The 24,004-nt window shown below is 42.1% G+C and overlaps 1 protein-coding gene across 2 annotated transcripts in view; it reads right to left on the bottom strand.

Moving 5' to 3' along the window:
- tmem45a (transmembrane protein 45a) overlaps window positions 1-12,145 on the bottom strand; it is a 44,006-nt gene extending 31,861 nt beyond the window's left edge. The window contains exon 1 of one of the 2 annotated variants that reach the window (XM_021583381.3): window positions 11,852-12,145. The gene's annotated coding sequence lies outside the window, so the exon portion shown is untranslated. Of the gene's footprint in view, window positions 1-11,115; window positions 11,343-11,851 lie in introns of those variants that run through there. The other variant, XM_090215296.1, reaches the window with a different exon arrangement.
- Between the last annotated feature and the right edge of the window lie 11,859 nt (window positions 12,146-24,004).

The following is a 24,004-nucleotide window of genomic DNA, read 5'->3' on the forward strand; positions in this document are numbered from 1 at the left end:
CTCCCTGTCGCTTTTGCGCCATCAGTACAGATACCAACACATCTTGACCATCAAAGTCCATTTGATGTCACAAAACTGTCTAGTACTTTAAAAAATATCATCTCCTGTTGTCCTGGTTTCCAGTGGTTTGCAGAAGAGGATGCCTTCCTTAATTGACCTCCCGTAAACGTAACGAACATATACCAGAAGCTGTGCCAAGCCCGCCACGTCTGTTGACTCATCCAGCTGTAACGTATAGAATTCACTGGCTTGTATGTGAAGCAGTAATTGTTTCAAAACATTTCCTGCCATTTCACTGATGCGTCTGTATAGTCTGAAGGCATTGTCTGTATAGTCTTTTTGGTATTTTCCCCCAGCATTGTCCCAGCTATATCCGTGGCAGCAGGATGAATAAAGTCCTCCACAATAGTATGGGGCTTGCCTGTCCTAGCCATTCGGTAGCTCACCATATAAGACACTTCTAGCCCCTTCTTATTAATGGTATCTGTTGCTTTTATACATGTCTTAGTACTCGAAAGTCAAATAGTAATTTGTGGCTAGCATTGGATGTGCTCGTGGAAGCAGAACAACTTGTGTCATCGACAGGTGCAGGTGTAGGACTGCTGATAGTAGAAGTACTACCAGTAGAGCTGGTATGTGTCTCTATGGATGCGGGCCTTACATTTTTTAACCATTCATCCATTTTCGAGCAAACAGAATGAGCAACAGCTACGTTCGGCTACAAACGGACCGTTAGTGGAATTCCCGCAAGAGAGTAATGGTTAATGTGATTGGATGTTCATTATTTGACTAGGCTACCTGTATTTGACATTGTGTTGTTATTTCGCTGAACACTAGATGGTTTAATTTGATTTTTGCCAGTGAAACGAGGCTACTCAGGCGAGAAAAAAACCTCTCCCAAATGTATTGCCCCGTTGGAAAATCTAAACGGACTGTTTGAAAATGGGATTTAATCACATTTTTATTTGGTGTACCCCCAAAGGCATTGTGTGTACCCCAGTTTGAGAATAGCTGCTATAGATAGACATTGGTATTACCAGTATGGCCACTCATTCAGTAACTGTTGAGAATTGTTTGTGTTGTAGAAGAAAGACATTCAAGCATGCTTCTCCTGAGCATCTAAGCATGTCGATAATGGGAAATACCAAATAGTCAGGAGACCAGAACCAAACAGCTCTGTTAAAGGAGACCAGAACCAAACAGCTCTGTTAAGCCCCCAAATCACTCATCTACACCTGGGCAGGTGAAAAAACAGAGGAACTTCGAAGCTGGCTCACTTCTGGTTGGGGGGAGGCTACTGGGTGGCTCCACCCACCCAAGAAGACTCCAGGCTATAATCGCTGCCAAAGGTGCTTCCAAAGTACTGAGAAAAAGGGTCCAAAATGATTTTTTTTACATAAATTTACAAAAATGTCTAAAAATCTGTTTTTGCATAGTCATTATATGGAGTATTGTTTGTAGATTAATGAGGGGGAAAACAATTTAATACATTTAAGAATAAGTGTAATGTAACAAAATGTGTAATAACTAAAGGGGTCTGAATACTTTCCGAATGCACTGTATGTCTCTGGATAAAGAGATCCCAGTCATTCAACCGCAGCATATCTATTAATTGGTCGATTTACATCTCAAACAGCCTGAGTCTTTCATCCTTTGTTCCCTTGAATGAATATAATTAGTTGAGAGACAGACAGATTTAGCAGAAGCTGATAAACAAGAGGAAAAACAAACTCATGGACTAGACTCTGTACACAGTAAAACTACTGATGGACTAGACTCTCTACACAGTAAAACTACTCATGGACTAGACTCTCTACACAGTAAAACTACTGATGGACTAGACTCTCTACACAGTAAAACTACTGATGGACTAGACTCTCTACACAGTAAAACTACTGATGGACTAGACTCTCTACACAGTAAAACTACTCATGGACTAGACTCTTTACACAGTAAAACTACTGATGGACTAGACTCTCTACACAGTAAAACTACTCATGGACTAGACTCTTTACACAGTAAAACTACTCATGGACTAGACTCCACACTCTAAAACTATTCCATTAATTATGTTCAACATAGGAGGGCCATGCACAGGAAGTAGCTCTTTCAGTTTATTATTCGGAATAGGGACCAGTAGGCAACTGGAAGGTTTAGAGGCCATTACTTTTTTTTAATCAATCTGTCAAGAGATATAGTATTAAAAAACTTGAGTGTCTCCCTTGATCCCAGGTCCTGGCAGTGTGGTGCAGACTCAGGACAACTGAGTTGTGGAGAAATAAGCAGATTTAAAGAGGAGTCCGTAATTTGCTTTCTAATGATCATGATCTTTTCGTCAAAGAAGTTTATCACAATTTATCACTCCTGAAGTGAAGGGTATCCTCTCTTGGGGAATGCTGCTTTTTAGTTAGCTTTACGACAGTATCTAACTACATTTTGGATTGTTCTTATTCTCCTCAATTATGTTGGAAAAGTAGGATGATGGAGGAGCAGCGAGAGTTCTTCGATATTGGTACTGTCTTTCCAAGCTAGTCAGATGTCATTTCCATTCCAAGTTTCTGGAAGCGTGCTTCATAGCTCTGGTATTTTCTGTATACCAGGGAGCAAATTTAATTACATTTTTAGGGTGTGTGACTGCATCTAGGGTATTACGCACGGTTAAATTTAGATCCCCAAATGGGTGGTAAACTAATTTTTGTACTCAGACGTCCTTGGGTAGGTGGAGGGAGTCAGGAAGGGCATCTAGGAATCTTTGGGTTGTCTGAGAATATATAGCATGGCTTTTGATAATCCTTGGTTGGTGTCGGAGCAGATTATTTATTGCGATTGCAAACTTAATAAAATGGTGGTCTGATAGTCCAGGATTATGAGGAAAAACATTTAGATCCACAATATTTATTCCACGAGACAAAACTAGATACAGGGTATGACTGATCCAGGATATGACTGTGCCCACACGTAGGTCCGGAGCCATGTTGAACAAAACCCACTGAGTTGATGATGGCTCCGAAAGCCTTTTGGAGTGGGTCTGTGGACTTTTCCATGTGAATATTGAAGTCCCCAAACATTATAAATGCTATCTGCTATGACTACAAGGTCCAATAGGAATTCAGGGAACTCAGTGAGGATCGCTGTATATGGCCCAGGAGCCCCGTAAACAGTAGCTATAAAAAGTGATTGAGTAGGCTGCATAGATTTCATGACTACAAAACTAAGATGTTGGTAAATTCTGTTAAATGCAGAGTTTTGATTTACATTTTTATTAAAAGTAAAAAACCTTATCTTATTGATTTAGGCTAACCCCTGACTTAGTCAGCCAGATGTGGTGATAAACAGCTATTATTTTCAGCTGTTCATGTGCTGACTACCTAGCATTAGGCTTTGATCTCTTTAGTGGCGTGGAGCTTTTGCTTATGGACAGTTTATTGGAGCCTGTTCCTGATGGAGCCTGTGATATATGTTCCTGTTGGAGCCTGTGATATCTGTTCCTGTTGGAGCCTGTGATATCTGTTCCTGATGGAGCCTGTGATATCTGTTCCTGTTGGAGCCTGTGATATCTGTTCCTGATGGAGCCTGTGATATATGTTCCTGTTGGAGCCTGTGATATCTGTTCCTGTTGGAGCCTGTGATATCTGTTCCTGTTGGAGCCTGTGATATCTGTTCCTGTTGGAGCCTGTGATATCTGTTCCTGATGGAGCCTGTGATATATGTTCCTGTTGGAGCCTGTGATATCTGTTCCTGTTGGAGCCTGTGATATCTGTTCCTGTTGGAGCCTGTGATATCTGTTCCTGATGGAGCCTGTGATATCTGTTCCTGTTGGAGCCTGTGATATCTGTTCCTGATGGAGCCGGTGATATCTGTTCCTGTTGGAGTATTATTGACTGTATGTTTTGTTTATTCCATGTGTAACTCTGTGTTGTTGTATGTGTCGAATTGCTACGCTTTATCTTGGCCAGGTCGCAGTTGCAAATGAGAACTTGTTCTCAACTAGCCTACCTGGTTAAATAAAGGTGTTCTCAACTAGCCTACCAGGTTAAATAAAGGTGTTCTCAACTAGCCTACCTGGTTAAATAAAGGTGTTCTCAACTAGCCTACCTGGTTAAATAAAGGTGTTCTCAACTGGCCTACCTGGTTAAATAAAGGTGTTCTCAACTAGCCTACCTGGTTAAATAAAGGTGTTCTCAACTAGCCTACCTGGTTAAATAAAGGTGTTCTCAACTAGCCTACCTGGTTAAATAAAGGTGTTCTCAACTAGCCTACCAGGTTAAATAAAGGTGAAATTTAAAAAAAAATGTAAACAGCATTTTTTTTTTTTTTTTTTTAATTAAACAAGATAAAAAATTCAAAACGTTATACACTACACAAGCCTAAGATCACCATGTTCAATGCCGACCTTTGGCTGGAGTGCTGTAAATCTCGCCGCCATTGGACTCTGGAGCAGTGGGAATGCGTTCTCTGGAATGATGAATCACGCTTCACCATCTGGCAGTCCGAAGGACAAATCTGGGTTTGGCAGATGCCAGTAGAGTGCTACCTGCCCACATGCATAGTGCCAACAGTTTGGTGGAGTAGGAATAATGGTCTGGGGCTGTTTTTCATGGTTCGGGCCTCTTAGTTCCAGTGAAGCGAAATCGTAACGCTACAGCATACAATGGCATTCTAGACGATTCTGTGCTTCCAATTTTGTGGCAACAGATTGGGGAAGGCCCTTTCCTATTTCAGCATGACAAAGCCCCTGTGCACAAAGTAAGGTCCATACGTAAATGGTTTGTTGAGATCGGTGTGGAAGAACTTGACTGGCCTGCACAGAGCCCTGACCTAAACCCCATCGAACATCTTTGAGATTAATTGAAACGCAGACTGCGAACCAGACCTAATCGTCCAACATCAGTACCTGACTTCACTAATGCTCTTGTGGCTGAATTGAAGGAAGACCCCTTAGCAATGTTCCAACATCTAGTGGAAAGCCTTCACAGAAGAGTGGAGGCTGTTATAGCAACAAAGGGAACACCAAGTCCATATTAATGCTCAAGATTTTGAAATTAAATGTTTCGACGAGCAGGTGTCCACATACTTTTGGTCATGTAGTGTACTTAAATGTCCAAAAAGGAAAGAGACATTTTATATGATGTTCACCCTCTGGATACAATAAATCGGCTATGTGAAATTTGCACAAAATACTTTCAACAAATTTATTATTTTAATATTTATTTATGTATTAATATTTTATTATATGTAGCCTAACTGTTTAACCCAACCAGGATACCGTTTGAGTTCTGTTGGTTAAAACCCAACCAGGATACCGTTTCTATTGAGTTCTGTTGGTTATAACCCAACCAGGATACCGTTTGAGTTCTGTTGGTTAAAACCCAACCAGGATACCGTTTCTATTGAGTTCTGTTGGTTATAACCCAACCAGGATACCGTTTGAGTTCTGTTGGTTATAACCCAACCAGGATACCGTTTGAGTTCTGTTGGTTAAAACCCAACCAGGATACCGTTTGAGTTCTGTTGGTTATAACCCAACCAGGATACCGTTTGAGTTCTGTTGGTTATAACCCAACCAGGATACCGTTTGAGTTCTGTTGGTTATAACCCAACCAGGATACCGTTTGAGTTCTGTTGGTTATAACCCAACCAGGATACCGTTTCTATTGAGTTCTGTTGGTTATAACCCAACCAGGATACCGTTTGAGTTCCGTTGGTTAAAACCCAACCAGGATAACGTTTCTATTGAGTTCTGTTGGTTATAACTCAACCAGGATACCGTTTGAGTTCTGTTGGTTAAAACCCAACCAGGATACCGTTTCTATTGAGTTCTGTTGGTTATAACCCAACCAGGATTCCGTTTCTATTGAGTTCTGTTGGTTATAACCCAACCAGGATACTGTTTGAGTTCTGTTGGTTATAACCCAACCAGGATCCCGTTTCTTTTGAGTTATGTTGGTTAAAACCCAACCAGGATACCGTTTCTATTGAGTTCTGTTGGTTATAACCCAACCAGGATACTGTTTGAGTTCTGTTGGTTATAACCCAACCAGGATACCGTTTCTATTGAGTTCTGTTGGTTACAACCCAACCAGGATACCGTTTCTATTGAGTTCTGTTGGTTACAACCCAACCAGGATACCGTTTCCATTGAGTTCTGTTGGTTATAACCCAACCAGGATACCGTTTCTATTGAGTTCTGTTGGTTAAAACCCAACCAGGATACCGTTTCTATTGAGTTCTGTTGGTTAAAACCCAACCAGGATACCGTTTCTATTGAGTTCTGTTGGTTAAAACCCAACCAGGATACCGTTTCTATTGAGTTCTTAATCATGGTCAGATTAATCTTGTCAGTCTTTTCACTAACGCATATCATGGTCATATTAATCCTGGCAGTCTTTTCACTAGCCCATATCATGGTCAGATTAATCCTGTCAGTCTTTTCACTAGCCCATATCATGGTTAGATGAAACAAAAATAGCTCTCTTTCACAAGATGTGTTTTTAATTAATTTCTGAAAATAGATATATATGGCATTTTGGAATTAAACTCTTCTGTCCACCATTATCCTTGTTGTTCCTCCCCTGTTCAGATGATTAACCTGTAGTCTGTCAGGTGCTTGGTACCACAGTTGTTCAGCTCTGCTGTCGCAATGTTTTCCAGCATTCAAACATCCATCGTTGCTCTCTGTACAGATAAATAAAGTACTACTGTAACAACATCGTAAATATTAGCATGGTTTTAAAGATCGACTGTGAGTATGACATGCCAGGGTGAGTTATAAGGATTTATGAACCTGTTGAATTACTACATGAGCTGCCCTTTGGCTCTTGCAGGAGCAGCTTGGTTTAGTCTGTTTTCAATATGTTTTCAATACATTTAATACAATACAGTATTTATGCTGCAGTAGTTTATGTGTCGGGGGGCTAGGGTCAGTCTGTTATACCTGGAGTACTTCTCCTGTCTTATCCGGTGTCCTTTGTGAATTTAAGTATGCTCTCTCTAATTCTCTCTTTCTCTCTCTCGGAGGACCTGAGACCTAGAACCATGCCTCAGGACTACCTGGCCTGATGACTCCTTGCTGTCCCCAGTCCACCTGGCCGTGCTGCTGCTCCAGTTCCAACTGTTCTGCCTGCGGCAATGGAACCCTGACCTGTTCACCGGACGTGCTACCTGTCCCAGACCTGCTGTTTTCAACTCTCTGGAGACAGCAGGAGCGGTAGAGATACTCTTAATGATCGGCTATGAAAAGCCAACTGACATTTACTCCTGAGGTGCTGACTTGTTGCACCCTCGACAACTACTGTGATTATTATTAGTTGACCATGCTGGTCATTTATGAACATTTGAACTAGAGGTCGACCGATTAATCGGAATGGCCGATTTTTGGACACCGATTTAGCCGATAATTTTTTTTACAACATTTACACCATTATTTAATCTTTATTTAACTAGGCAAGTCAGTTAAGAACACATTCTTATTTTCAATGATGGCCTAGGAACAGTGGGTTAACTGCCTCGTTCAGAGGCAGAACGACAGATTTTCACCTTGTCAGCTCGGGGGATCCAATCTTGCAACCTTACAGTTAACTAGTCCAACGCAATAACGACCGTTGCACTCCACAAGGAGACTGACTGCCTGTTACGCGAATGCAGTAAAACAAGGTAAGTTGCTAGCTAGCATTAAACTTATCTTATAAAAAACAATCAATCATAATCACTAGTTAACTACACATGGTTGATAATATTACTATATATTATCTAGCGTGTCCTGCGTTGCGTATAATCTGACTGAGCATACAAGCATACAAGTATCTAAGTATCTGACTGAGCGGTGGTAGGCAGAAGCAGGTGCGTAAACATTCATTCAAACAGCACTTTTGTGTGTTTTGCCAGCAGCTCTTCGTTGTACATCAAGCATTGCACTGTTTGACTTCAAGCCTATCAACTCCCGAGATGAGGCTGGTGTAACCGAAGTGAAATGGCTGGCTAGTTAGCGCGCGCTAATAGTGTTTCAAACGTCACTCGCTCTGAGCCTTGGGGTGGTTGTTTCCCTTGCTCTGCATGGGTAACGCTGCTTTGATGGTGGTTGTTGTCGTTGTGTTGCTGGTTCAAGCCCAGGGAGGAGCGAGGAGAGGGACGGAAGCTATACTGTTACACTGGCAATACTAAAGTGCATATAAGAACATCCAATAGTCAAAGGTAAATGAAATACAAATGGTAGAGAGGGAAATAGCCATATAATTCCTATAATAACTACAACCTAAAACTTCTTACCTGGGAATATTGAAGACTCATGTTAAAAGGAACCACCAGCTTTCATATGTTCTCATGTTCTGAGCAAGGAACTGAAACGTTAGCTTTCTTACATGGAACATATTGCACTTTTACTTTCTTCTCCAACACTATTTTTGCATTATTTAAACCAAATTGAACATGTTTCATTATTTATTTGAGGCTAAATTGATTTTATTGATGTATTATATTAAGTTAAAATAAGTGTTCATTCAGTATTGTTGTAATTGTCATTATTACAAATAGATTTTTAAAAATTGTCCGATAAATCGGTTTAGGCTTTTTTGGTCCTCCAATAATGGGTATCGGTATAGGCGTTGAAAAATCATAATCGGTCAACCTCTAATTTGAACATCTTGGCCATGTTTTGTTATAATCTCCACCCGGCACAGCCAGAAGAGGACTGGCCACTGATGTAAGAAGGGATATATAAATACATTTGATTTGATTCAAATATAATTTGTTTAGTCTGTTTTCAATACATTCAGACAGGCTTTGTTTGGTCTGTTATCAATACGTTCAGACAGGCTTTGTTTAGTCTGTTTTCAATACGTTCAGACAGGCTTTCCTCCAAACACGTCAGTATATGAGCTGAGTGTCTGTGAGGCACAGCTGTGTTATCCCTGATCCTCTGCTAATCATCCTCTAACACACCGTCTCCATGGTGATGACGAGCCCAATCACTCCTCCACACCACTTTAGAGGGCTGACTGTGATTGGTTGACAAGGCATTTGGTGTTTGTGTCACACCCACACAACAACAACAGGATGCTCATTCTGACAAGGGTGTGTCTACAGTATATCATGAGGATAATGAACTCGTAAACCGGGTTAGAATAAATAACCTCAGGACCATACCAGAATCCTGAACGAGGCTGATACAACATCACCTATGATTTATATAATGATTGATTGGTTGATTGACCTACCAATTATTTAGAGTGAGCGAGATCCCCACCAATAGAGCCTGTACCAGAGTCTGAGTCTGTTTAAAGCAGGAGTCATACAGAGCAACATGACCATAAAGACACACAGCAACACTGTTGCTACCCAGCCAGTCTGCCAGGCTACTGGGTATCAAGGTTGATCCACTATATTGTGTGGTAGTAACCTAAATACCATTCATATTGTGTGGTAGTAACCTAAATACCATTCATATTGTGTGGTAGTAACATACAGTGCATTCAGAAAGTATTCAGACCCAATGACTTTTTCCACATTTTCCATGTTAGCACATTTAAACAAAATAAAAGATCACATTTACAGAAGTTCAGGGTTCAAGTCCGGGCTCCGGCTGGGCCACTCAAGGACATTCAGAGACTTGTCCCGAAGCCACTCCTGCGTTGTCTTGGCTGTGTGCTTAGGATCGTTGTCCTGTTGGAAGGTGAACCTTCATCCCAGTCTGAGGTCCTGAGCGCTCTGGAGCAGGTTTTCATCAAGGATCTCTCTGTACTTTGCTCCGTTCATCTTTCCCTCAATCCTGACTAGTCTCCCAGTCCCTGCCCTGAAAAAACATCCCCACAGCATGATGCTGCCACCACCATGCTTCATCGTAGGGATGGTGCCAGGTTTCCTCCAGACGTGATGCTTGGCGTTCAGGCCAAAGATTTCAATCTTGGCTTCATCAGACCAGAGAATCTGAGAGTCCTTTAGGTCGCTTTCGGCAAACTCCAAGTGCCTTTTACTGAGGAGTGGCTTCCGTCTGGCCACTACCATAAAGGCCTGATTGGTGCAGTGCTGCAGAGATGGGAGAAACTTCCAGAAAGAAAGATGAACCTTGGAGCTCTGTTGAGGGGCAGAATGACAGATTTGTACCTTGTCAGCACGGGGGTTTGAACTTGCAACTTTCCAGTTACTAGTCCAACACTCTAACCACTAGGCTACCCTGCCGCTATGAGTCTCATAGCAAAGGGTCTGAATTCTTATTTAAATAAGGTATTTCTGTTTTGCACCAATCCTTTTCGCTTTGTCATTATTGGGTATTGTGTGTAGATTGATAAGGATTTTTAGAATGAGGCTGTAGCGTAACAAAATGTGGAAAAGGTGAAGGGGTCTGAATACTTTCTGAATGCACTGTAAATACCATTCATATTGTGTGGTAGTAACCTCAAATGGTCACATACGTGTTTAACAGATGTTATTGTGGGTGTAGCGAAATGCTTGTAACCTAAATACAATTTTTTGACTACGGCATTGGAATTTCACACTATCTTAAGCATACATTATCGACCCTTCCTTATTCCCCATGGAATCCCCTCTTCATGGTAAACCTCTGCTTTCAAAAAGCATATCATTTTACTCTTCTGGGTAAAACTCTGCTATCACTGGCCACGTTTACATGCGAACATATATCTAATTTACAATAGTATTGGGATATTGTTGTATTCTGTTTTTGAGTTTACACATATCCCGTTTACAATAACCCAAAAAGGTTTGTATTCCGGTTATGAGAAACCCTGATAAGATACCTGGGATATGGTGATTACTGATTAGGTTACTGTGGCATGTCAACATCTTATCCCCTATACTGTCTGCGCATGCTCAGTTTCGCATACATTTTGAGTGATGAAGTCATCTGATTGTCCAACAAATCACTTCCAAAAGTTGGCTACCTACACATTTCAATACACCATAATAATTTATTTGGACGATACTCCATACTGGACGGGCTAGTCTACTGGCTACTTTCACCCCTTATTTAGACACGTTTCTGTTTAGAATTTCGGGACATTTGCTAGGCCATTTGTTCGTCAACTATATAGTTAGATACATGCAGCTTCTCTTCTGTCATAAATTGTTGCCCTATGAGACTAAATAACGTATAGTACTCACCAGAATAATGTCTTACATCGATAGAATGAATGTATTAGTAATCTAGTTAACACCGGTAAAGTTGTCTGTTTCGTTTAGGGACCGGGTAGAAAACGCATTAACTCCAAAACAGTGGAAAGATTGGTCCTGTTCAAAACGTCCAATGCCATCAGTTGGACTGGTTATAAGGAAAAGAAAAGCTGAGAAAATGATGAAACACATTTCTGATAGGACAGTTGGTCATGTGTGCATATTTGATGTGGTTGAAATAATGTTGGCTTGCATAACAGTGTCAAAGACAACACATTACAGCGCATTCCCATTTTCTCAAGAGATGCTGAAAGAAAGAAATATTTCTCCACCCCTGTTCCCGAGACAGAACAAATGTTATTTTATCATTTTTACTGCAAGAAATGCATAATTCTGCAGGAGTTAATATTATATAACGCTACATTTGAGAGGTTATAGACCTACAGCCAGTGTCCATATTTCAGTTACTACTCAATTTAATCCGTATGAATTTAAATGAGGAATATTATGTTTATTCATGAATACAGGGATACTCGTGAGCAGGATATCAAAGGTCCATGTAAAGAGTTTATCCCGAATAAGACCGTAAGCAGAATAGGAGCTACTATACACCAAAGATGTATTGATAATAAACTAAAAGGATAACTGTCGATTAACTAATATAGCCTGTAGACAGCTGTTTCTTAAATGTCAGTTTAAGTCCATTAAGTCACTGAACTTTTCTTACCGTAGTTAGATTGTTTCCACACAAAAAAAATATCCGTTCGCCAAAGTTCCTAAAACGGTTCCGTATGTCGAAACATTCACATTTTATATTAATCCAATATGCACAGTTTAACCATCTTCCAAAAAGAAAATTAGCCTACATACAGCATCTTCCAAAGAGGTGAGTCGGTTATTATTATACCAGTCGTCCCATCTCCCAACTAGCTACATTCACAACCACTTTTCTGATGATTGTAAATGATGTTTTATGCATTTTTGGGAAACATTCTCAACTGTATACCATTGGCTGAGCGTTGTCAAATGACGTCACTCTTACTGACATTGATTGGCTGAACACCTTGTCAGTCTGTAGTGAGCGAGATTCCACGTGTGCACTTTTACCCCGGCTGCTTGGAGTCCCACTCCAGAGAGACAAATCAAATCCGCTACTTGTTGATTGAGTCAATTGATGGACGTATGTAGTGCGCCATACATATTCTATCCACAATGATACAGTAGCCTACTAGGATTTTTCGTTTGTCTCCAGTTTTTTATTTGGCTTTATGGTGTATTCGAATATTATATTCCTCACATTTTCATTTGTTTTTATTATTAATTAATTCACTACTTTGTGAAAGATTATCCCCAAATTAAAGAACCTTTTGATTTTAGACTATAGTGTGAAAATTAACAGAAAGGGTTTTAATATAAAACTTTAGTTCGCATGATGATCGTCGTGTCTACGCTTCACTCTGGATGCGGTTAGGAGACGAACGCTGACAGGCAGGACACAAGAGTTCTCTGAAGGCTACGTGCAGAAAGTCACGCTCATATTTTTTATATGACTGGAGGAAAAACGAACTATCTAAAATAACTCCTGACCTGCTGTCACACACTCAATTCCACGTGTTTTCTTCAAATGCACACACAATTCAAATGACATTTAACATTATATTCCCAGCGATTACAAAGGTAATTTTCATTGAAAACAATTAAACAATAGAAACTTGTCAAAAACAATGTTAACATGCTCACCTGTCATAATGGTGCCTAAATCGTCAATGATAGAAAACTGTCATAATGTAAATCTTTCTTTTTACAATAATAAATAACAAATAATTTAATATCATTTCACATTATGCACAATGTAATGTTTGACAGCTGGTTAAATAAAGAGAAGAATGGAGGTGAACAGAATAAATAAAGGTGTAGCTGGGATCACTTGGTGGGTAAGGCAATGTGAGAGGAGGGAGGGAGGAAGGAAGGGGCATGTGGCTCTGCTGTTTAGTTTTGCTAAATGATTGAGAGATATGTATTCAAAAGGACTAGCACAGCAGCAGCTCTGCACAAGTCTGGATACTACTAATTGGACTAGTAGAACATAGTGATACTAGTGTGACTATTAAAACCTACCCAAACCAGAAACCGTGGATAGATGGCAGCATTCGGGCAAAACTGAAAGCACAAACCATAGCATTGAACTGGCCAAGGAGAAGATGGCTGACAATTTACATGCTCCTTAAAATAATTGATTTTTGTTCGGTTTTTTGCATTATTTGTGTGCAACCAGAGGGGGAAAGCTATAGATCACCTTTACTCTACACACAGAGACACTTACAAAGCCCTCCCTCGCCCTCCATTTGGCAAATCTGACCATAATTCTATCCTTCTGATTCCTGCTTAAAAGCAAAAATTAAAGCAGGAAGCACCAGTGACTCGGTCATTAAAAAAGTGGTCAGATGAAGCGGATGCTAAGCTACAGAACTGTTTTGCTACCACAGACTGGAATATGTTCCGGGATTCTTCCACACTGAGCTAAAGGCTAGAGCTGCCGCTTCAAGGAGCAGGACTCTAACCCGGAAGCTTATAAGAAATCGCGCTATGCCCTCCGATGAACCATCAAATAGGCAAAGCATCAATACGGGACTAAGATCGAATCGTACTACACCGGCTCCGACGCTTGTTGGATATGGCAGGGCTTGCAAACCATTACAGACTACAAAGGGAAGCACAACCGAGAGCTGCCCAGTAACACGAGACTACCAGATGAGCTAAACTACTTCTATGCTCTCTTCAAGGCAAATAACACTGAAACATGCATGAGAGCACCAGCTCTTCCAGACGACTGTGTGATCACGCTCTCCGCAGCCATTGTGAGTAAGACCTTTAATTAACAGGTCAACATTCACCAGGCCACAGGGTCAGACGGATTACCATGACGTGTACTGCGAGCATGCGCTGACCAACTGGCAAGGGTCTTCACTGGCATTTTTAACCTCTCCCTGATTGAGTCTGTAATACCAACATAGTCCCTGTGCCCAAGAACACTAAGGTAACCTGCCTAAATGAATACCGACCCATAGCACTCACGTCTTTAGCCATGAAGTGCTTTGAAAGGCTGGTCATGGCTCACATCAAAACCATTATCCCAGAAACCTTAGACCCACTCCAACTTGCATACCGCACCAACAGATCCACAGATGATGCAATCTCTATTGCACTACACACTACCCTTTCCCACCTGGACAAAAGGAACACCTATGGGAGAATGCTATTCATTGACCCCAGGAGTAAACATCTCCCTCTGCTACTGGATCCTGGAATTCCTGACGGGCCTACCCCAGGTGCTAAGGGTAGGTAACAACACATAAGCCATGCTGATCCTCAACACACGGGCCCCTCAGGGGTGTGTGCTCAGCCCCCTCCTGTACTCTCTGTCCATGACTGCGTGGCCACGCACACCTCCATATCAATCATAAAGTTTGCAGACGACACAACAGTAGTAGACCTGATTACCAAAAATGACGAGACAGCCTACAGGGAGGACGTCAAGACCATGGGAGAGTGCTGCCAGGAAAATAGCCTCCCACTCAACGCCAACAAATCAAAGGAGCTGATCGTGGACTTCAGGAAACAGCAGAGGGAGCACACCCCTATCCACATAGATGGGAGAAGGTGGAAAGCTTCAAGTTCCTTGGCGTACACATCCCTGACGATCTGAAATGGTCCACCCACACAGACAGTGTGGTGAAGAAAGTGCAACAGCACCCCTTCAACCTCAGGAAGCAGAAGAAATTTGGCTTTGCTCCTAAAACCCTCACAAACTTTTATAGATGAGAGTATACTGTCAAGCTGTACGGCAACTGCACTACCCGCAACCGCAGGGCGGTCTGTACAACGCATCACCCGGGGAAAACTACCTGCCCTCCAGGACACCTACAGCACCCGACTAGTAGAACATAGTGTGATATACAGTATGGAATTCTAGAACATAATGATATAGAGTATGAAATTCTAGAACTAATTGGACTAGTAGAACATAGTGATATACGGTATGGAATTCTAGAACTAATTGGACTAACAGAAAATAAAGAATTCAAGAACCAGGAGAAAGTCTGTCTCCATGAACTGCTGTCAAGAACCAGGAGGAAGCCTGTCTCCATGTACAGCTGTCAAGAACCAGGAGGAAGCCTGTCTCCATGTACAGCTGTCAAGAACCAGGAGGAAGTCTGTCTTCTTGCAGCTATCCAGGATAGTCTATCCTAAATTCTAATTCCTAATTCTATGGTCTATCCCCTATAGTGAATCATCAGGGTAGTCTATATAATCAGGGAGAGGAGTTACATGCAGAGATTTATTAGAGATGCATGGATATTATAGCTGCGAATCAGGGAGAGGAGTTGCATGCCGAGAATCAGGAGAGATGCATGGATCTTCAGTGATGTAAAGAAGGGGGCTCAGAGGTTTTGGTATTTTATCAGGATCCCCATTACTCATCCTGGGGTCCAAACAAAACAAGACTACAATATCTCAAGGAGAGACTTACATACGTTTAAAGGTGCCGGAGGAGGTGCAGGTTAGTCAGGGCACTCTGATGTGAGCAGAAGAACAGTGCAAGGATGGGGATGTGGTCACAACATGATAGACCTGGAAATGTTAGACCTCTAGCCACTGAAACACAGAGAGAGAGAGATAAACCTCTAGCCACTGAAACACAGAGAGAGAGAGTTAGACCTCTAGCCACTGAAACACAGAGAGAGAGAGTTAGACCTCTAGCCACTGAAACACAGAGAGAGAGAGAGTTAGACCTCTAGCCACTGAAACACAGAGAGAGAGAGTTAGACCTCTAGCCACTGAAACACAGAGAGAGAGAGAGTTAGACCGCTAGCCACTGAAACACAGCGAGAGAGAGAGTTAGACCTCTAGCCACTGAAACACAGAGAGAGAGAGAGAGTTAGACCTCTAGCCACTGAAACACAGAGAGAGAGAGTTAGACCTCTAGCCACTGAAACACAGAGAGAGAGAGTTAGACCTCTAGCCACTGAAACACACAGAGAGAGAGTTAGACCTCTAGCCACTGAAACACAGAGAGAGAGTTAGACCTCTAGCCACTGAAACACAGAGAGAGAGTTAGACCTCTAGCCACTGAAACACAGAGAGATAGAGAAATATCTCTACCCACTGAAACACACACAGAGAGAGTTAGACCTCTACCCACTGAAACACAGAGAGAGAGAGTTAGACCTCTAGCCACTGAAACACAGAGAGAGAGTTAGACCTCTAGCCACTGAAACACAGAGAGAGAGTTAGACCTCTAGCCACTGAAACACACAGAGAGAGAGAGTTAGACCTCTAGCCACTGAAACACAGAAAGAGAGAGTTAGACCTCTAGGCACTGAAACAGACAGAGAGAGAAAGATCTCTACCCACTGAAACACAGAGAGAGAGTTAGACCTCTACCCACTGAAACAAACACATTTATTTATTTTTATATAATTTAACCTTTATTTAACCAGGAAGGGCTCATTGAGATTTAAAATCTATTTTTCAAGAGCGTCCCGGCCAAGATAGGCAGCACCAAGTCATTACAAAAATTATTACAGACATGAAAAACTACAAGTAATCTAGTAAAAACCATAGAATTCACAAGACAGTGTCACGTTCGTTATAAAGATGAGACCAAGGCGCAGCGTGAGTCGAGTTCCACATGTTTTTAATAAAACCGGAACTCAGCAAAACAAAACAAACAAGCACAAACGAAACGTGACGCTATACGAATAGTGCAGACAGGCAACTAAACATAGAACAAGATCCCACAAACACCAACGGGAAATGGCTACCTAAATATGATCCCCAATCAGAGATGACGATAAAGAGCTGTCTCTGATTGGGAACCATGTCAGGCCAACATAGAATTACAAAAACCCCTAGACCTACAAAACCCTAGACATACAAAAACCCTAGACAATACAAAACTAGCGTACCCACCCTAGTCACACCCTGACCTAACCAAAATATAAAGAAAACAGATATCTCAGGTCAGGGCGTGACAGTACCCCCCCCCAAAGGTGCGGACTCCCGGCCGCAAACCTGAACCTATAGGGGAGGGTCCGGGTGGGCATCTACCCTCGGTGGCTGCTCTGGTTCTGGACACAGCTCCCCCTCTTTAAGCTGATCCCTCCACCTTTGTAGAACCGGACCGTGGATCATCGCGGTAGGGCCCGGACTGGGGACCGTCGGGATATCCTGGTCCAAGGACGTGTACTGGAGACCAGGAGCGCTGAGCCGGCACCATCCGTCCTGGCTGGATGCCCATTCTAGCGCATCACTTCGTAACACGGTATCTGACCAGTCACACGCTCCCCACGGTAAGCACGAGGAGTTCACTCACAACTCTTAGAGACTTAACCAGAAACACTGACAACTCTTAGAGACTTAACCAGAAACACTCACAACTCTTAGAGACTTAACCAGAAACACTCACAACTCTTAGAGACTTAACCAGAAACACTCACAACTCTTAGAGACTTAACCAGAAACACTCACAACTCTTAGATACTTAACCAGAAACACTGACAACTCTTAGAGACTTAACCAGAAACACTCACAACTCTCCAACTTTTTCTGTGCCTCTTTGGTATTGTTTGTATTGCTATCTATCTATACTGTTCGTCCCTCTATTTCCTTTCTTAATATGTTATTTGTTTTAGAGCTGAGTAGTGAATTGCATGGTCTCTAAGTGCACATGTAAAAGTGTTCCATACCATCAGGGGATCTTCTGAACCTATGTTATGTAAGGAAAAAGTCTGTTATGAATTATTCTGGCCTGGTTAAATACAAGTTGTCATCCAATAGGGTTTGATTACATTTCCAATATCCTCTGAAGGGGTTAAACCAAGGCCTCATACCTTTTAAACCTCTACAGGATCGGTGTCCCTAATCCGGGACAGTTGTTGCTAACGTGCACTAATGTGACTAGAATGACAATGTAAGTAACAGCCAACTTTCCATGGAGATGTCTTATATGGGTAGAAAGCTTAAATTCTTGTTAATCTAACTGCGGTGTCCAATTTACAGTGAAGAAATATCATGCTATTGTTTGAGGAGAGTGCACAACAACAAAACACTTTTATCACGGCAACTGGTTTGATACATTCACCTCTGAAGGTAAATAATGTACTTACATTCAGTAATCTTGATCTGATTTGTCATTCTGAGGGTCCCAGAGATAAAATGTAGCATAGTTTTGTTTGATAAAATCAATTTTTATATTCAAATGTAGAAACTGGATTCTGCAGATTAGTAAAAACACCTCACCCTATGTTCAAGAATGGCCTTTGTCCATTTATTCAGATTACAACGTCTCACTTTCAATTATTTGAAAATTAAATAATCTCCAAAATATAGTTATTTTGAAAACAAGCCATAAAAAGTTGTTTGCAATTTCAGGTTAATCTGCCAGAAAATACAGAACACACAATACAACAAATATTTTTGTTAAACTCAAATATACAAATGTATTAAATAAAAGTACATAAAAAATGGTGTAATCTTTGTAAATTATATCTCACATTGGACTGGTGAAGTTATGTCACACATGCAGCTAACACTATTATATGGAAATGACTGCTCTACTCAAAAATACAACCAACTAATTGCATCATTACCGTAAAAATGGAAGAGGCAAGTGGAATGGGGATAAAGTAAGGAACTTGTCTGTCGTATTAAAGACCAAAATTGACCTCTACTTTCCGGATACCCGGATGAAACACTAAATAAACTTCAGTTGGTGCTAAACACGGCTGCTAGAATCCTGACTAGAACCAAAAAAATGTATCATATTACTCCAGTGCTAGCCTCTCTACACTGGCTTCCTGCTAAGGCCAGGGCTGGTTTTACTGCTAACCTACAAAGCATTACATGGGCTTGCTCCTACCTATCGTTCCGATTTGGTCCTGCCGTACATACCTACACATACGCTACGGTCACAAGACGCAGGCCTCCTAACTGTCCCTAGAATTTCGAAGCAAACAGCTGGAGGCAGGGCTTTTTCCTATAGAGCTCCATTTTTATGGAATGGTCTGCCTATCCATGTGAGAGACGCAGACTCGGTCTCGACCTTTAAGTCTTTATTGAAGACTCATCTCTTCAGTAGGTCCTATGATTGAGTGTAGTCTGGCCCAGGAGTGTGAAGGTGAACGGAAAGGCACTGGAGCTTGCTGTGTCTGCCTGGCCGGTTCCCCTCTCTCCACTGGGATTCTCTGCCTCCACTGGGAGTCACTGGCTTACTGGTGCTCTTCCATGCCGTCCTTAGGAGGGGTGAGTCACTTTTCGTGGGCTATACTCGGCCTTGTCTCAGGGTAGTAGGTTGGTGGTTGGAGATATCCCTCTGGTGTTGTGGGGGCTTTGGCAAAGTGGTTGGGGTTATATCCTGCCTGTTTGGCCCTGTCCGGGTGTATCATCGGATGGGGCCACAGTGTCTCCCGACCCCTCTTGTCTCAGCCTCCAGTATTTATGCTGCAATAGTTTTTGTCGGAGGGATAGGGTCAGTCTGTTATATCTGGAGTACTTCTCCGGTCTTATCTGGTGTCCTGTGTGAATTTAAGTATGCTCCCTCTAATTCTCCCTTTCTTTTTCTCTCTCTCTTTTTCTCTCTCTCTTTTTCTCTCTCTCTTTTTCTCTCTCTCTCTCTCTCTCTTTCTCTCTCTCTTCTCTCGAACCTGAACCCTAGGACCATGCCTCAGGACTACCTGGCATGATGACTCCTTGCTGTTCCCAGTCCACCTGGTCATGCTGCTGCTCCAGTTTCAACTGTTACACTGACCTGTTCACTGTATGTGCTACCTTGTCCCGGACCTATTGTTTTGGACCCTCTCTCAACCACACCTGCTGTCTTTAACTCTGAATTATCGACTATGAAAAGTCAACTGACATTTACTCCTGAGTTGTTGACCTGCACCCTCTGCAACCACTGTGATTATTATTATTACCTTATTATTACCCTGCAGGTCATTTATGAACATTTGAACATCATGGCCATGTACTATTATAATCTCAACCCAGCACAGCCAGAAGAGGACTGGCCACCCCACATAGCCTGGTTCCTCTCTAGGTTTCTTCCTGGGTTCTGGCCTTTCTAGGGAGTTTTTCCGAGCCACCGTGCTTCTACATCTGCATTGCTTGCTGTTTGTGGTTTTAAGCTGGGTTTCGGTACAGCACTTTGTCACATCGGCAGATGTAAGAAGGGCTTTATACTGTAAAAACAATTGATTGATTGATTGATACACAAAACGACGCCGGATTCAAAACATAGATTTTTTCAATTGATATTATTATACAAAATTCCAGCAACCAATAGAATGGTATATGGGGGAAACAACCTCCCACCTCTGCAGAAACAGAATTATTAGATCATTTATTTTGGTACTGTTCAGATGTAGCTTGTTTTGGTCGCAGATTCAGATGTAGAATTGCAACATTTATCTAGAGCTAACTCTGCAGATAGCACTTCTGGGTGATTTAAAAAGTCATAGTCAATCGATCAATAATATAATACTTTTAGCAACAAGATAGATTTGATTTATTTTTAGTCCCACCCTTCAGGTCCCCTCAACCCTTCTCTGAACACCATCCAGTTTGATTTATATTTGCCATATATTTTCCAACTGTGCTGTGATGTTTCACAAAAGTTCTGAACCTTTCTATTCTCAGTTTCTAGAGATTGTAAATTGAAGATACAATTTTTGTCAAGAGTTAGTCAAATCAAATCAAATTGTATTAGTCACATGCGGCGAACACCACAGGTGTAGTAGACCTTTCCGTTAAATGCTTACTTACAAGCCCCTAACAACAATGCACTACAAATAAGAAAAATAAATAAAAGTAACAAGTAATTAAAGAGCAGCAGTAAAATAACAATAGCGAGACTATAAACAGGAGGGTACCGGTACAGAGTCAATGTGCGGGGGCACCGGTTGGTCGAGGTAATTGAGGTAATATGTACATGTAGGTAGAGTTATTAAAGTGATTATGCATAGATGATAACAACAGAGAGTAGCAGCGGAGTAAAAGGGGGGGGGGGGGGGGGTGCAAATCGTCTGGGTAGCCATTTGATTAGATGTTCAGGAGTCTTATGACTTGGGCTGAATAGAAGCCTCTTGGACCTAGACTTGATGCTCCGGTACCGCTTGCCGTGCGGTAGCAGAGAGAACAGTCTATGACTAGGGTGAAAATTTGGCCATTTTTAGGGCCTTCCTCTGACAACGCCTGGTATAAAGGTCCTGTATGGTAGGAAGCTTGGCCCCGGTGATGTACTGGGCCGAACGCACTACCCTCTGTAGTGCTTTGAAGTCGGTGGCCAAGCAGTTAACACACCAGGCAGTGATGCAACCTGTCAGGATGCTCTCGATGGTGCAGCTGTAGAACCTTTTCAGGATCTGAGGACCCGTGATAAATCTTTTCAGTCTCCTGAGGGGGAATAGGTTTTGTCGTGCCCTCTTCATGACTGTCTTGGTGTGCTTGGACCATGTCAGTTTGCTGGTGATGTGAACATCAAGGAACTTGAAGCTCTCAACCTGCTCCACTACAGCCCCGTCGATGAGAATGGGGTCATGATCAGTCCTCTTTTTTCTGTAGTCCACAATCATCTCCTTTGTCTTGATCACATTGAGGGAGAGATTGTTGTCCTGGCACCTCACCACCAGGTCTCTGACCTCCTCCCTATAGACTGTCTCGTTGTTGTCGGTGATCAGGCCTACCACTGTTGTGTCATCGGCAAACTTAATGATGGTGTTGGAGTCGTGCCTGGCCGTGCAGTTATGAGTGAACAGGGAGTACAGGAGGGGACTGAGCACGCACCCCCGAGGGGCCCCTGTGTTGAGGATCAGCGTGGCGGATGTGTTGTTACCTACCCTTAGCACCTGAGGGTGGCCCGTCAGGAAGTCCAGGGTCCAGTTGCAGAGGGAGGTGTTTCGTCCCAGTGTCCTTAGCTTGATGATGAGCTTTATGGGCAATATGGTGTTGAACACTGAGCTGTAGTCAATGAATAGCATTCTCACATAGGTGTTCCTTTTGTCCAGGTGGGAAAGGGCAGTGTGGAGTGCAATAGAGATTGTATCATCTGTGGATCTGTTACGGCGGTATGCAAATTGGAGTGGGTCTAGGGTTTCTTGGATAATGGTTTTGATGTGAGCCATGACCAGCCATTCAAAGCACTTCATGGCTACAGACGTAAGTGCTACGGGTCGGTAGTCATTTAGGCAGGGTACCTTAGTGGTCTTTGGCACAGGGACTATGGTGGTCTGCTTAAAACATGTTGGTATTACAGACTCGGACAGGGAGAGGTTGAAAATGTTAGTGAAGACACTTGCCAGTTGGTCAGCGCATGTTCTCAGTACACGTCCTGATAATCCGTCTGGCCCTGCTGCCTTACGAATGTTGAGCTGTTTAAAGGTCTTACTCCCATCGGCTGCGGAGAGCGTGATCATACAGTCTTCAGGAACAGCTGGTGCTCTCTGCATGTTTCAGTGTTACTTGCCTCGAATCGAGCATAGAAGTAGTTTAGCTCGTCTGATAGGCTTGTGTTATTGGGCAGCTCTCGGCTGTGCTTCCCTTTGTAGTCTGTAATGGTTTGCAAGCCCGGCCACATCCTACGTGCGTCAGAGCCGGTGTAGTACGATTCGATCTTAGTCCTGTATTGACGCTTTGCCTGTTTGATTTTTTGTCGGAGGGCATTGAGGGATTTCTTAAAAGCTTCCGGGTTAGAGTCCTGCTCCTTGAAAGCGGCAGCTCTAGCCTTTAGCTCAGTGGGAATGTTGCCTGTAATAAATGTTTTCTCGTTGAGGTATGTACGTACGGTCACTGTGGGGCCGAAGTCATCGATGCACTTAGTGATGAAGCCAATGACTGATGTGGTGTACTCCTCAATGCCATTAGAGGATTCCCGGAACATATTCCAGTCTGTGCTGCAAAACAGTCCTGTAGTTTAGCATCTTCTTCATCTGATCACTTTTTTATTGATCTAGTCACTGGTGCTTCCTTCTTTAATTTTTGCTTCTTTAATTTAGCAGGAATCAGGAGGATAGAATTATGGTCAGATTTGCCAAATGAAGGGCGAGGGAGAGCTTTGTATGAGTCTGTGTGTGGAGTAAAGGTTTTACAGAGTTTTTTCTCCTCTGGTTGCACATTTAACATGCTGATAGAAATTTGGTAAAACGGATTTAAGTTTCCCCTGCATTAAAGTTCCCGGCTACAAGGAGCGCCGCATCAGGGTGAACGTTTTCCTATTTTTTTATGACGGAATACAGCTCATTGAGTGCGTTCTTAGTGCCAGCCTCAGTCTGTGATGGTATGTAGACAGCTACGAAAACTCTCTAGGTATATAGTGTGGTCTACAGCTTATCATGGGACACTCTACCTCAGGCGAGCAAAGCCTTGAGGCTTCCTTAGATATCGTGCAAATAACAAGATACCTAATGTAAAATATACCCGTAAAATGTATGTAGGTTCAAAACTTTTGTGAAACAGCACAGTTGAAAAATATATGGCAAATGGAAATCAAAACGATATGGGCTTCAGAGATAGATGAAGGATGGGACTAAAAACAAACAAAAGATAACTATTGTAATTGTAAAATATACTGTGTCCATAAAATGTATATAGTGTGGAAGTAGAAGCCTAAGTGTTGTCCATTAGTTTACTCCAATTAGGGAGGGGTGGTAAGGATACGGGGAAAATAAAGGAACATATAAGAAACAAATATATGTATAATATATATTTACCAAAAAAGGTATATGGGGGAGTGGAAATAATGCAGAAAATTACATTGGTAAAGCCAAAATCTATCTTAAATATTACAGCTGATCTACCCCTAAAAATATGATAAATGAAAGCAGAT

Source organism: Oncorhynchus mykiss, chromosome 1, assembly GCF_057628025.1.
Source record: "Oncorhynchus mykiss isolate SJ-2025 chromosome 1, ASM5762802v1, whole genome shotgun sequence".
Taxonomy (NCBI): domain Eukaryota; kingdom Metazoa; phylum Chordata; class Actinopteri; order Salmoniformes; family Salmonidae; genus Oncorhynchus; species Oncorhynchus mykiss.